Here is a 12292-nt window from a genome sequence, read left to right as displayed (position 1 = left end):
ACCTTGTCTCCACAAGTCTTCTTTCTGGATGCAGATGGTTCTCTCTCCATACAAGTCTATTGAAATTGGCTTGAATCATCTCATTAATACGAACATCTTTTTAAAAAATACATTTGTGACAAAACATTCTAGAAGAAGTTCTAATAGCTATAGTAAATTCAAAATAGAAATGGGTATAAATGGTATTTTCTAGTAAATTTAGTTTTTATATACATTGCTTTATGAATCATGTTGGGAAAGAAAAATCAGAACAAAAGGGAAAAATCATGAGAGAGAAAAAAACAGAAAAAAGAAGTGAACATAGCATGTATTGATTTACATTTAGTCTCCTTAGTTTTTTTTTTTTTTTTTTTTTTTTTTACTGGCTTCAGATGGCATTTTCTGTCCAAAGTCTATTGAGATTGTTTTGGATCACTGAACCACTGAGAAGAACTAAGTCTTTCATAATTGATCATTGTACATTCTTACCATTATTCTGTACAATGTATTTCTGGTTCTGCTTATTTCACTTAGCATCAGTTCATGTAAATCTTTACAGGCCTTTCTAAAATCAGCTTGTTCATCATTTTTAATAGAACAATAATATTCCATTACCTTCATATACCACAACTTGTTCAGTCATTCCCCTGCTGATAGGCAACTACTCATTTTCTAATTCTTTGCTACCAATAAAAAGAGCTGCTACAAACATTTTTGCATACATGGATCCTTCCCCCTCCTTTATGATTTTCTTGACTTCCAGACCCTGTAATGGCACTGCCTGATCAAATGATGGCATAAATGATATTTACAACTACTTTAATATGCTACCAAAATTTCTGTGACAAGTATTTCTAATGCTACTTTGGCTTGTTGTCTCCATATGTAATAAAAGCAAAATTTTTTTTCCCATCTAAGTTCATAGACTTCTGAAATTTCTGCATCCAAGGTTAAGGTACCCTATTATAGAGCTTTCTGTGTCTTTTTTTTCAGATGCAGTTTGCTTACATCACTGGCTGGTCTTCTTTAGGAGCGAGGCAAAGAACTGGGCATTGGAAAGACTATATAGCAGGGCTGACTGCAAACTGCAACGGCTACATTCCATACCCGCAGGTGCCAGCTCCCCCTCCTTCTTTGTTCCAGAAGCTAAAGCCAAGCTCAGAATCATGACCAGACACACCCTTTCCACCTGGGTGGATAAGGTTAGACAGGTGATTGCTATTTTGTAGTCCTGCTGTTACAGGTGTCTACATTCCTGAACGCTTCCTCACATCATCAGCACCCGGCTACAGACAGCATCTTTTTTTTTTTTTTTCCCCTGTTCTACAAAAAGTGTGAGAGCTTTGGGGGAGCGATGGAAATATGGTTTATAAAAGTATTAAATCTACCCACTGATGAAAAAATTCTCCTTATTTTTGAATTAGAGTTTAGAATTAATCCTGTTGCTATTCTGCTGAGGGAAGGCACTGGCTGGGTCTTGCTTTCTTTCTCTGCACTGCTTTAATGGAAGTGGCAGATTCAAGAGCTTGAAAGGAAATTTTGTTAATTTCTACTTTAAAAAAAAGTATTAGACTGTGTGTGTTTGTCCTTGCACATGCATGTTCTTTAATAGCAATTTAGCAATTTTGGAAGGGAAATAAACATTTATATAGTACCTACTACGTGTCTGTCACTGTCTGGTTTGATTTTCACAACTTACCCTGTAAGTGAGATGGTGTTTTTCTCCTCACTCTACAATTAAGGAAATGGAGGCAAAGTTAACTGACATATCCATGATTACAAAGTTGTCTGAGGTTGGAGATGAACTTAGGTTTTCCTGGTTCCATGCTCAGTTTTATATCTATCATGCCAGTTAAAGTTACAGACCAATTACCTTTCATGGATATTTATTTTAAAGTTCAAAAAATTACATAAGTAATTTTATGTTATAAAATATATCCAACTTATAAGTCTTGAGCTATAAAAATACCTTCAAATATTTCAGGGACCATTTCTATCTGACAATTTCCAATATCTCTACTGTAAAGTTAGTGGCTTGGCACATGAATCCCTATAGCATTTTTATTTTTGATAAGTGATTAGGCAAGAATTCTAATTGTAATATTTTGTATTTATATTGTACTCATTTTAGAGAGAAGGTCTAAATGTACAAAAGATTAAATCCTGTTTGGATGGTCAACAGTGAGTAGATCAACCTCATTATTATGATTGTCTAGGTGCTTTATGAAAACATAATTTGTCATTTTTGTTTTAGCTTGAACAATTCTATCAAAAATAGGTGGAGTTCTTTGTTAATTTACTAGAGTAGCTGTGAGGAGATAATACCGATATTGGAACATTCATATACCAGTATGGAACATGATAAATTTATATAAAGAGAAGAGAAAATGAGATAAAGGAATATTGAATGAGGATAGGTCAAAAAAAATATGAGCTAGAAAGTAAAGAAGATTGTAGATCCACTGAAAAATAGATTTTTTAAATTTCACTTAATAAATATGAGAAAATTAGCAATCAGAAATTTTGTCCTTCCTTCTTATGTTAAGAGCAATATAAATTAATTTGGCATAAATTAAGTAGTTGGTTTAACATATGTATTTTAGTGGCTTTCCATTGGTTGTAATATAAAGTCCAGTAACCTTATTTGAGTATTTAAGATCTTTCATGACCTGGTCTCAATCTACCTTTCCAGTTGTATTCTATTAGTGACACTTACTTTAGCCTTCCTAGATCATTCACTGTGTTAGAAAATAATCTTAACTGTTCCTTTCCATGCATCAAGTGCTATCCTTTATTAATAGAAACCCATCTTATCCTTCTGTAAATTATAAGTAGTAATACTTCTTGTAAGGTTGCTATGAAGCTCAAATGAGATAATTTATATAAAATGATTTATAAAATGTCTAAAAACCATCTATACACATCACTTATTTTTCTCATTTTTTTCTTCCTCTTCTTCCTCTTCATTCACTTTTTTCTTAAAACCAACTCTGACTAGATTATCCTGAAATGAATTTTCTTTCTTCTGAAATTTTCTGTCTTTTGCTATCTCTACTATTGTTTTTGAAATTTCTTCTAAATATTACATTACTCTTTGAATTTTTATACATTTTTGTCCTTTTTCCCAATAAGCTTTGATAGATGGTAGGGATTGTATCTTTTGCTTAGTTGTTTTTTCTTTTTTTCCCTCCAGTGGGAGTCAAATACAGTGATTTAAATATAGTATACTCTCTATAAATGTCTACTTACTGAATCCTCCTTCCTTTTTTTCTTTCTTTTCTTTCTGGTGTTCTTGGTTTAGTCTCACTCAAAAATCTTATCACTTTCATTTTTCTGGATATCATATGTTAAATGGGGATATGATGCATATCCTGCTAGCTCTGAAGATATTAAACAATCACCTGTTTCAGCAATGCTCCATTATTTGTAGACATGAATCATGGAATTTTTTTATCCTTAACTGAGTTGTACACAGTGTTTCCTTTTTTGTGGTTTGTAGTATAAAAAGCTGTTGCAATGTGTTTGTGTTGAGGTAGCAAAGTGATACAAAGGGAATGCTGGATCTGGAGTCAGGAAGAGCTGAGTTCAAAATTGGACCAGATACTTAACTAGTTGTGTGACTCTGACAAGTCTTGTAAAGGTTGTCATCACAGTTTCCTAATTTGTAAATAATAGCCCCTATCCCTCAGGATTGTTTTAAGTATAAAATGAGATATTTGTCATGTGCTTTGCAAATATTGAAGTGCTATAAAATAAATGTTCAAATTGAGATATAAACTCAGATGTACTTAATTTCCCAAGTCCAGGGCTCTATTTATTATAAAGTCATTAAGCCCACACCATTCTGACAGTACGTAGGACCTTGGTGGAGGCTGGATTGAATATTCTCTCAAAAAAAAAGAGAGAAAGAAAAGAAAAAGAAAGGATCAAATAGAGCCAAGAGTTCATGGACAGTAATTCTTAGTTTAAGTTGGAGAGAAAATTCCAGACATGTTTATTATCAACTTGTACTTATTTGACTTGTACTTTAGCAGAGGAGTAGAAAGTTGTCCCTTTTAAAGGAAGATGTAACTCACTTCAACTTCAAAACTCTATCCAAACAAAAACAGCTGCTTCCATATGTTGCTAGAAAATTCTTTTCTAAATAGGGACTTCATAAAGATAAAACTGTGTGCTGAAATGAAACCCTCCCCAAAGAGTGAGATGATTAAAGACTCCATTGGCTTCCTCCATGGGAAAGATACATTTTAGTTTTAGGTGACATGGAAGGTGCCTGAGCCAGATGAAGTGTGAGGATTGGTAGCAGTATTGGCTAAAACAGTCACTGGGATTTTGTCTGAGAGTGTGGTATATTCATTTACCTTTCCAGCTCTAAGACTAACACCGACCAATTCAAATCAGGATGTCATGATTTTCCTTAAAACTTATTTTTCCTTTAAAAATAAAAAGAAAACTGGATTCGAGATTTCATTGGTAGAAGGAGTTCTGGTGTGGAAGCTTCTTCGTCCTGGGCAAGTCTATACCTTTTCTTTAACATTTAATCACAGAACATTCCCTGGGGCACTGAGAAGTCAGTAATTTGTTTAGGATCACATAGCCAGTTTGCATCAGAGGTGAGATTTTAACCCAGATCTTCCCTTTCCTAACTTGAAGGCCACTATACATGGCTCCCTTAAAATTTACCAGAGTGAAAACCTCATGAAGTCTCTAAAAAACTACTCCCTTCTTTTTTACTTTCATTTTTTTCTGAACATAACTGGCATAATATTTTTTCTGATCATAACTAGGTATATACCAATAGCAATCTTTAAAAAATAATAAAATAACCTTTAAAAAAAAGAAAAAAAAAGGCTTGAACTTCATGAAGTGGGGATGTTGAAAATGTAAGGTTCACGAGTTTATTCCTGATAGACAAAACCTCTTTACCTTCTTTTTTACTTTCGAAAAAAAGTGTATTTTGTGTATCTTTTACCTCAAGGATCTGTATTGCCCATTAGGAATCTATGTATTCTTCCAATTCTGAAAATGAGAAATAAACTTATTTTTCAAATGAGAGAAATGAAATTTAGAGGAATTATGTGAGCCTCACACAGCTTGTTGTTGTTTAGTCCAGTCTGACTCTCTGTGACCCCATTTGGGGTTTGCTTGGCAGTGATATTGGAGTAGTGTGCCGTTTCCTAATCATTTTACAGATGAGGAACTGAAACAAACAGGGTTAAGTAACATGCCCAGTGTCATACAGCTACTAAGTATCTCAGTCCAGATTTGGACTCAAGAAGGAGTCTTCCTGACTCCAGACTTGGCATTCTATCCAGTGGGTCACCTAGCTGCCCTCACCACCTATTTCACAAAGCTAGTAAGTGGCAAAACTGAGACCAGGCCTTAGGTTCTTTTGGTTCCTCATCCCGTACTTTCTAGGTTCTTTGCATGAATGTTTGATTTATTTCTCCCTATTAAATGATCACAGGAAAGGAAGAATCCATAATGTCTAACTATTACATTATAAGCCTGCTTTTGGAGTTGGAGACTCTGGCAGTTAGGACAGAACTATATAGAAACTCCAGGGAATTGGTCTTTCCAGAGGCATCTAGGTTAGGGAATTGGGGGAAGGAAGCTTTTGTATCAAGAGAGTGGATAATCTTCAGGGTAAGGGTAAAGAACAGAAGCAGTTTTTGTGGTTTGTAGAATCATAGATCTAGAGCTGAAAGGTACTCAGTGGTCTTTGAGTCCATCAACCTCATTTTACATGAAGAAATTGAGAGCCAGAGTATGACTTGCCTAAGGTTACATATAACAGATCTGATTACTGTAATATGAGCACTTCACAGATTATTCATACTTATAGGTAATTCACAAGTCATGAACTTCAGGAGGAGCCTACTTGTATTTGCATTCACTATCCATACTATAATACACCATTTTCCAGATTTCATAGCAATTTATTACTCTTTCAGTTTGGTTTTGTATATTTTTTTTTTTAGTGAACATTTTTCATGGTCAGAAAATCTCTATGATGACCTTTAATGACAAGTCCATAAAAAGGGAATTTTATTTCTCAACACTAGGCAATATCCATTCTATCTATCTATCTATCTATCTATCTATATCTGTGTGTAGTGATTCATAATTTAAATTCGTTGTGCTTCAATTTACCCACTTGTAAAATGGAGATAATACTAAAGTTTCCTATTACCTGCCCACAGGTATCTGAATTAATTAAATGATAATTTAGGCTCAACATCTCTGCAACAGTAGAGGTAAATACTTTTCCCTCAAAGCTGAAATCTTTTCTTATTTCTGATAAAGTTTGAGTAACATCTTTAATTTATTCAGCCACAGATCATTAACTTTTGTCATTTATTTTTTTCTGTTTTTTTTAACTTTTTTCATTTAACAAAAGACTGTGTCCTAATGAAGATTTATTTTCTAACTTGTCATCAATTCAAATCAAACTATACCATTTTAACTCAGGTTCTGATTACAGAAAAAAAATTTATACTTGAGTTTATAAATAGAGGTAGAGTAAATGAGGAATTGCAATATAAAAACATATATATATATATGTATATTATATATACATTCATGTTTTTCTCAGCTTGCTTACAGAAGCACTGCAAAAATGGGAGAAAAAGTTTGTGGAGGATGAGGGGAGTATGAATAAATTTGTCTTCTCTCTATTCTTGATAAGAAAATTTGAAAATAACTAGACCTGTATCTTTACATTGTAAAAGAACTTTTACTTAGATGTATGCAAACAATGATTAGAAAAGCAAACAAACAAAGGGAATTTGGCTAGAGTAACAATAAATGTTTAAAAACATTTATTTTGAAGGATTCTGATTTGTACTCTGGTTAATGAAGAAAAATTTAAATGCCAGCTCCGAACCATTTGCCAAGGCTACTGTAGCTCAATAAATCACGAACCCAGGTTTTAGTATCTTCAATTAAAACTTCTTTTCACTTCCTTCCCCCTACCTCCCTTTAACCTTCTAAGTTTTATCCTCCAGCATTAGAATCTATGGGGGGCTTTTTTTTTTTTTTTTTTTTTTTTTTGTTAAACATGTTGTATATGAGGGTATGGGACTTATCATTTCCTTGCCTCATTTACTGTGAGACTTAGCAGCTGCTTCCCAGCCATGTGATACATTGGGCTTTGTATAATAGTTCACTTGAAGGTCTCTGCACAGTTCAGGCATGTCAGCTGAGTAACTTCAAGCAGTGCAGGGACTTGTAATTAGGCTGGCCTGAGGCTGCTATCGTCTCTGAGGAGGCTTTGTTTCCTGTTGCTTGGCCAATGAGCGTTCTGTTTTCAGAGAATATAGCTCAGAATGCCCTAATGTGGGGGTTTGGGTAGTTGGGGGGGACACACACAAAGTATGTGCAGAAATGAAAACAGGTATGGTTTTTCAAGTCTAGGCAGGAAGCCTCGTTAGTCATTTTATCATAATATGCGTAACACCTTACCTCGCTGTTAGTCAGAGCAACAGGTAAATAAAGAGCACCAGTGTCTCCTTGAGCTTCAACCCAGAGTATTTAGTTATGTGTCATTCTGTTTCCAAAACAAATAATCTGGCAGGTCTTCCATTAATGATTTTCCTCCTCACATCAATTGCACATTTGAGGCATAATACTTAGGCAGCATAGCTATAGATTATGTGCCACAAAATTGAAATTCATCCATTTACCTAGGTGTTTAGGTTTAATGCTTAGAAATCCCTGAATGTATTTCTTCACCACACCCCAAGAAGTTTATTCTTAAACAGAGGATTTTTTTTTTCACATATACCACTTATTTTTTTCTTTTTAAGGAGAATGGAGCTGAGATTAGAGAAAGGAACATAAGATCATTATTCAAAGCTGGAGGAGAACTCAGATGTGATCTAGTCCAACTCCCTTAATTTTGCAGAAGAGGAATACTGATACTGAGAAAGGCTAATAATACACTTAAAGTCACACAGGCAGTAATTATCAGGGGGTAGAATTTGATCCCAAGGCCTTATTTTTTCATGTCAAGGATAAAATGATCATTTTACTTCACTTTTGAAAACATTACATCTAGATCAATTCCAATTTCTGCTGATGCTTGATTATAGCTTCACACATGCTTTTGGATATACATAGGGAATATGTGTATTCCCTACATTTGCCGCAATTTGGCTCTGATTGGGGTACAGAGAAAATATTTCACATATTTCTCATTGAATTGTATATTTGTCCTTAAAATAGCACATATGACTTCATACTGAATATCTATTTAATACTGAGATAATTTTTTGATATAAGATTGTATGAGAGATAGGTTTAATCTGCTACCTGTCTGACTGATGCTATTCCCTGACTTTTCCATTACTTACAGAGGCTGCAAAAAACTGGGGGCATTATTTACCTATAAAGAAAGACACTAAATCTCAATTATCATTACTTGCCAAACTACTTTGAAAAATGAAGACAATCTTTAGCTCTTGAATTTGTGATGAGCCAAACAACCTAACTAAAGAGTCTTTTTCAGGGACTAGGTTCCTTTTCCATATCAGAAAAATAAATCTTTATTTTTGGCTGGCAAGTAAAGAGGGTAGCTCTTTATCCATGTCAGTGGATGCTCTCTCTTTGCCTTCTCTCCTTTGATGGAGGATGGTGTGGCACAGTATGGTAAATCACAAATGGAAGTCAATTAACGCGTGATGAAGGGTTTTAGAAGAAGGTTTGGAAATATGGTAACTCATTATTGCACCATTTTATTACTATTACTCTTGGGAAAAAATCCTCCCACACTTTAAAGAAAATTACTATGTTCATAGATAAAGATCTGCACAACTGTTTTTAGTTCATTCTTACTCCATCAAGCAATCATGATTGTCTTCTGCTCACACTTTAGCTCAAAATTTAGATAATGCCAGAAGCAAGGAGATCAAACTCTTCTAGAGTGTTGATAATGATGACATGGAATAAATAAAGTAAATAAAATAAATTTGTCTTTACTTAAAATCTAATATGGAAAAATTTGAATTCACAAGACCCCCTTCCCCAATATCTATGCCAATTATTCCTTCTAATTTCATTTCCTATCAATGACATCAGCATGCTGCAAGTAGCTGGTATTTAAAATTTTAGATCATCCTTTTTAATTGTATAGATAAGACCTATGATTTCATAAAAATAGGGGAGTTCTTCAATAAGGAAATCCCCTTAATTTATGTAGATGGGCAATATTTCTGTGCCTTGGACCTAAAAAGTGAAATGCTTTGCCTATGTTCTTAAACTCAGTTTATGTCCAAGGCAAAATTGAACCTTAATCTTTTAAGTAACTACATGATACAGTTTTTCTTAATTTCTCATTTATTCATTTTACCCTTTATATTGCATTACATTTTATATCTCACATAGTTCAGATGCTTTCTTCCAGAAGCTCTCAGTTCAAATCTTCCCTCAGACACTTACTAGGTATGAGACTCTGGGCAAGTAACCTAATCATGTTTGCTTCAGTTTCTTTATCTGTAAAATGAGTTGGAGGAGAAAATGGCAAATCACTCCATTATGTTTGCCAAGAAAACCTTGAATGGGGTCATGAAAAATCAGATATGACTGAAATAATGAACAACAACAATCTTGATCTCTTGGACAATCTTACTTGTTAATGAGAACTAAAATGTTCAAGTGAAGTGATGGGGAGATATCCCAACCTACCTGGAATTGATTTAATTGAACTCCTATTATATGGACAGTAGCTTATTCTTATTGACTGAGTGCTCATAATATTTGCAATGTGTACAAATATTCTGGGTATCTGGCTGAATAGAGGGGAAAAGGAAAAGAAAATAGGACAGTGGTGATAATAGTTATGCATTAGTGAAAAACATTAGGTTTTTTATAAGTTTGCCTAAGACCTGTCCTAGATATCTATGTTTATGATTTGTGACAAGAGTTAAAGATGGATAAAATTAAAGGTAGATAGACTGAAATGCTATTTTAGATTCTTGAAGTCTTTTGTGACTATGAATACATAGGAAAGTTTCATTACAAATGAAGAGGATATATAGATTATTATTTCAATAAAGTTTTATTGAGCATCAGTGTTCAGTATTGTATTTAAATACGCACATTAAAAACAAAGTTCTTATGAAGAATGTTGTTCTCTGCATCCAGAGAAAGAATTGATAGAAGTATGTATAGAATAATTTTACATATATATGTATATGCCCATATCTTATTTATGTCTAATAGTAACCATCTCTAAAGCAGGGAGAAGAGGGAAGAAAAAAAAAAAGAAAAAGTAAATTTTGTTGCATATTTGGAGGGAAAGCAAGCTGTATATGGCAAAATGGTAGTTTGATGTGCAATCATTCTTTTTATTGTACTTTGTGATAGAAATTGTTGTTTTGTTCTGTCTATTGAAAATAAAATAAATTTAAAAATTAAAAAATAAACTACTATTTAAAATTATATGAAATATCAGATGGAATTTTTATCTTGTTAATTTAATCAGCAGAAAAATAGAAAAATTGGTTGTATCTGCTTCCATCTAAAATAATTGTAAGGGTTTATGCAAAGTTGTCTTGAAAGTTTCTATTTGCTTCTTGGGGAAAGACCCAGTGTTCTCTGTGAATACAATAAAACCACAAAAATAAGGACTTAAAAAAGACACTATGGCATGTACCAGAATATGTAATAGAAAAGTTCCTGACTTTAATGAGCCTAAAAGATAGTGAGAGATGTCAGAAAATTACACACATTGAATTTCATTTAATAAATGGTGGTGTAAGTTCTTTTTATATGTAAAATGCTATATTCTCTTTTTTTGCTGAATATAATTATCTAGTAATCTCATTAGTTTGCAGGGGTTATCAACATGGATACAGAAAATTTACATTTATCTAAGTGCTAAATCTTGTCACTTCAACTTTCATAGCATTTCTCATTTGTACTCTTTTCTCCATTTATTTGCCAGTTCAATTCTTCCCTATTTTTCATCTCGACTAGAATTCTTAAACATATACTTTTTGCCCAACAAATTTTTATGTGACCCTGGGTATATCGGATTATAAAATAAATATAAAAATCAAACATTTATTGATAACAACTCATAATTTTGTGACCCCCTCCTCCACATTCAGTTACAGGAATCCTTGTAGGATCATAACTTACAGTTTTAGAAGCTAGGAATTAGACAACTACAATATCTGACTAATTATGCTCCCTGCTTCAAGTCTTTCCCTATTGTACATCAGCTTTTGAGACGATTTTTCTAAAGCATAGGTCAGGCCATGATACTTTTTGGTTTAATAAGCTACAGTGGTTCTTCTGATCTTTATCACCTCTAGGATAAAATATAAACTCTGTTTGGCCTTTAAAGCTCTTGATAATTTGGATTTTTCCTATTTTAACATTAGAATTCAGCTATAATTGTTCACTTGCAGTTCTTTCAGCATGACACTCTGTTTCTATCTATATGCCTTTGTATTGATTGTACCTCATGCCTGAAATGCTCTCTCTCATCTTTACCTTTTAGTTCACAGGAAGTCCCTCAAGGCTCAAAACCCACCTTCCCCAAGAGGATGTTTCAGGTTCCCTCAGAAAAGACCACTTTTCATATTGCCTCCCAACTATTCTTTTTGTATCTTCTATAAATTTGGTTATTTATGTGTTTATTTCTTGAATTAGTATATACGCTGGTTAAGATTCAAGGATTTTTGTTTTTTTTTGCTTTTCTTTGTATCCTTAGAGATTAGCCTAATGCCTAGTGTGTGGAATAGAGAGATAAGGTGAAGAACTTACAGATTAAGCACATATTGATCAGAGACTATTAGCTAAAGTAGATCAAGCCTATAGACCTCAGTTTCCACTTCTCCCGAGTCACGTAATTTTAGATAAGGCCTGGACTACATTCCATTGTCCAACGTGGCCGAAGAAGTTGTATATCACCTTGTCTACTGTATTCCACTGACCAACTAGGGAAACAGTAGACTTATGTGACCAATCACAACATATAGAGGGCGGGATTTTGGAGATTCTTTGTCTGAAATGTATAAAAGCTGTAAACATTTTCAAGGCTCTGGCCCTATCCTGCTGTGAAATTTGGCTCGCAGACTAGGGTGGGGTCTGCTTCTCAAGATTCTGATATATAATTCTACTTTCTATGAGTGATCTCTGAAGTAGTCAATTTGGGTAGGTCTTTTTGTCCCAAACAGTAGTATATAATAAGTGCCTAATGAATGCTTATTGACTCTGGATGACAGCCAGGATAAGAGACAGTGTAGAGGAGACATATCTTACAGCAGAGGCTAACTGATTTCCAACAACATTGCTATGTGCTCAT

General features: G+C 33.8%; 1 long non-coding RNA gene across 1 annotated transcript in view; it reads left to right on the top strand.

Moving 5' to 3' along the window:
• The window catches only part of LOC116420584, a 189819-nt gene extending 188396 nt beyond the window's left edge, over window positions 1-1423 (top strand). Inside the window, exon 7 of the long non-coding RNA XR_004230953.1 lies at window positions 973-1423. This is a non-coding gene — a long non-coding RNA (uncharacterized LOC116420584). The remainder of the gene's footprint in view (window positions 1-972) is intronic.
• The last annotated feature ends 10869 nt before the right edge of the window (window positions 1424-12292 follow it).

Source organism: Sarcophilus harrisii, chromosome 1 (genome assembly GCF_902635505.1).
Source record: "Sarcophilus harrisii chromosome 1, mSarHar1.11, whole genome shotgun sequence".
NCBI lineage: Eukaryota > Metazoa > Chordata > Mammalia > Dasyuromorphia > Dasyuridae > Sarcophilus > Sarcophilus harrisii.
Note: the sequence above shows the minus strand (reverse complement) of the source record. Positions and strands in the feature narration are given on the sequence as shown.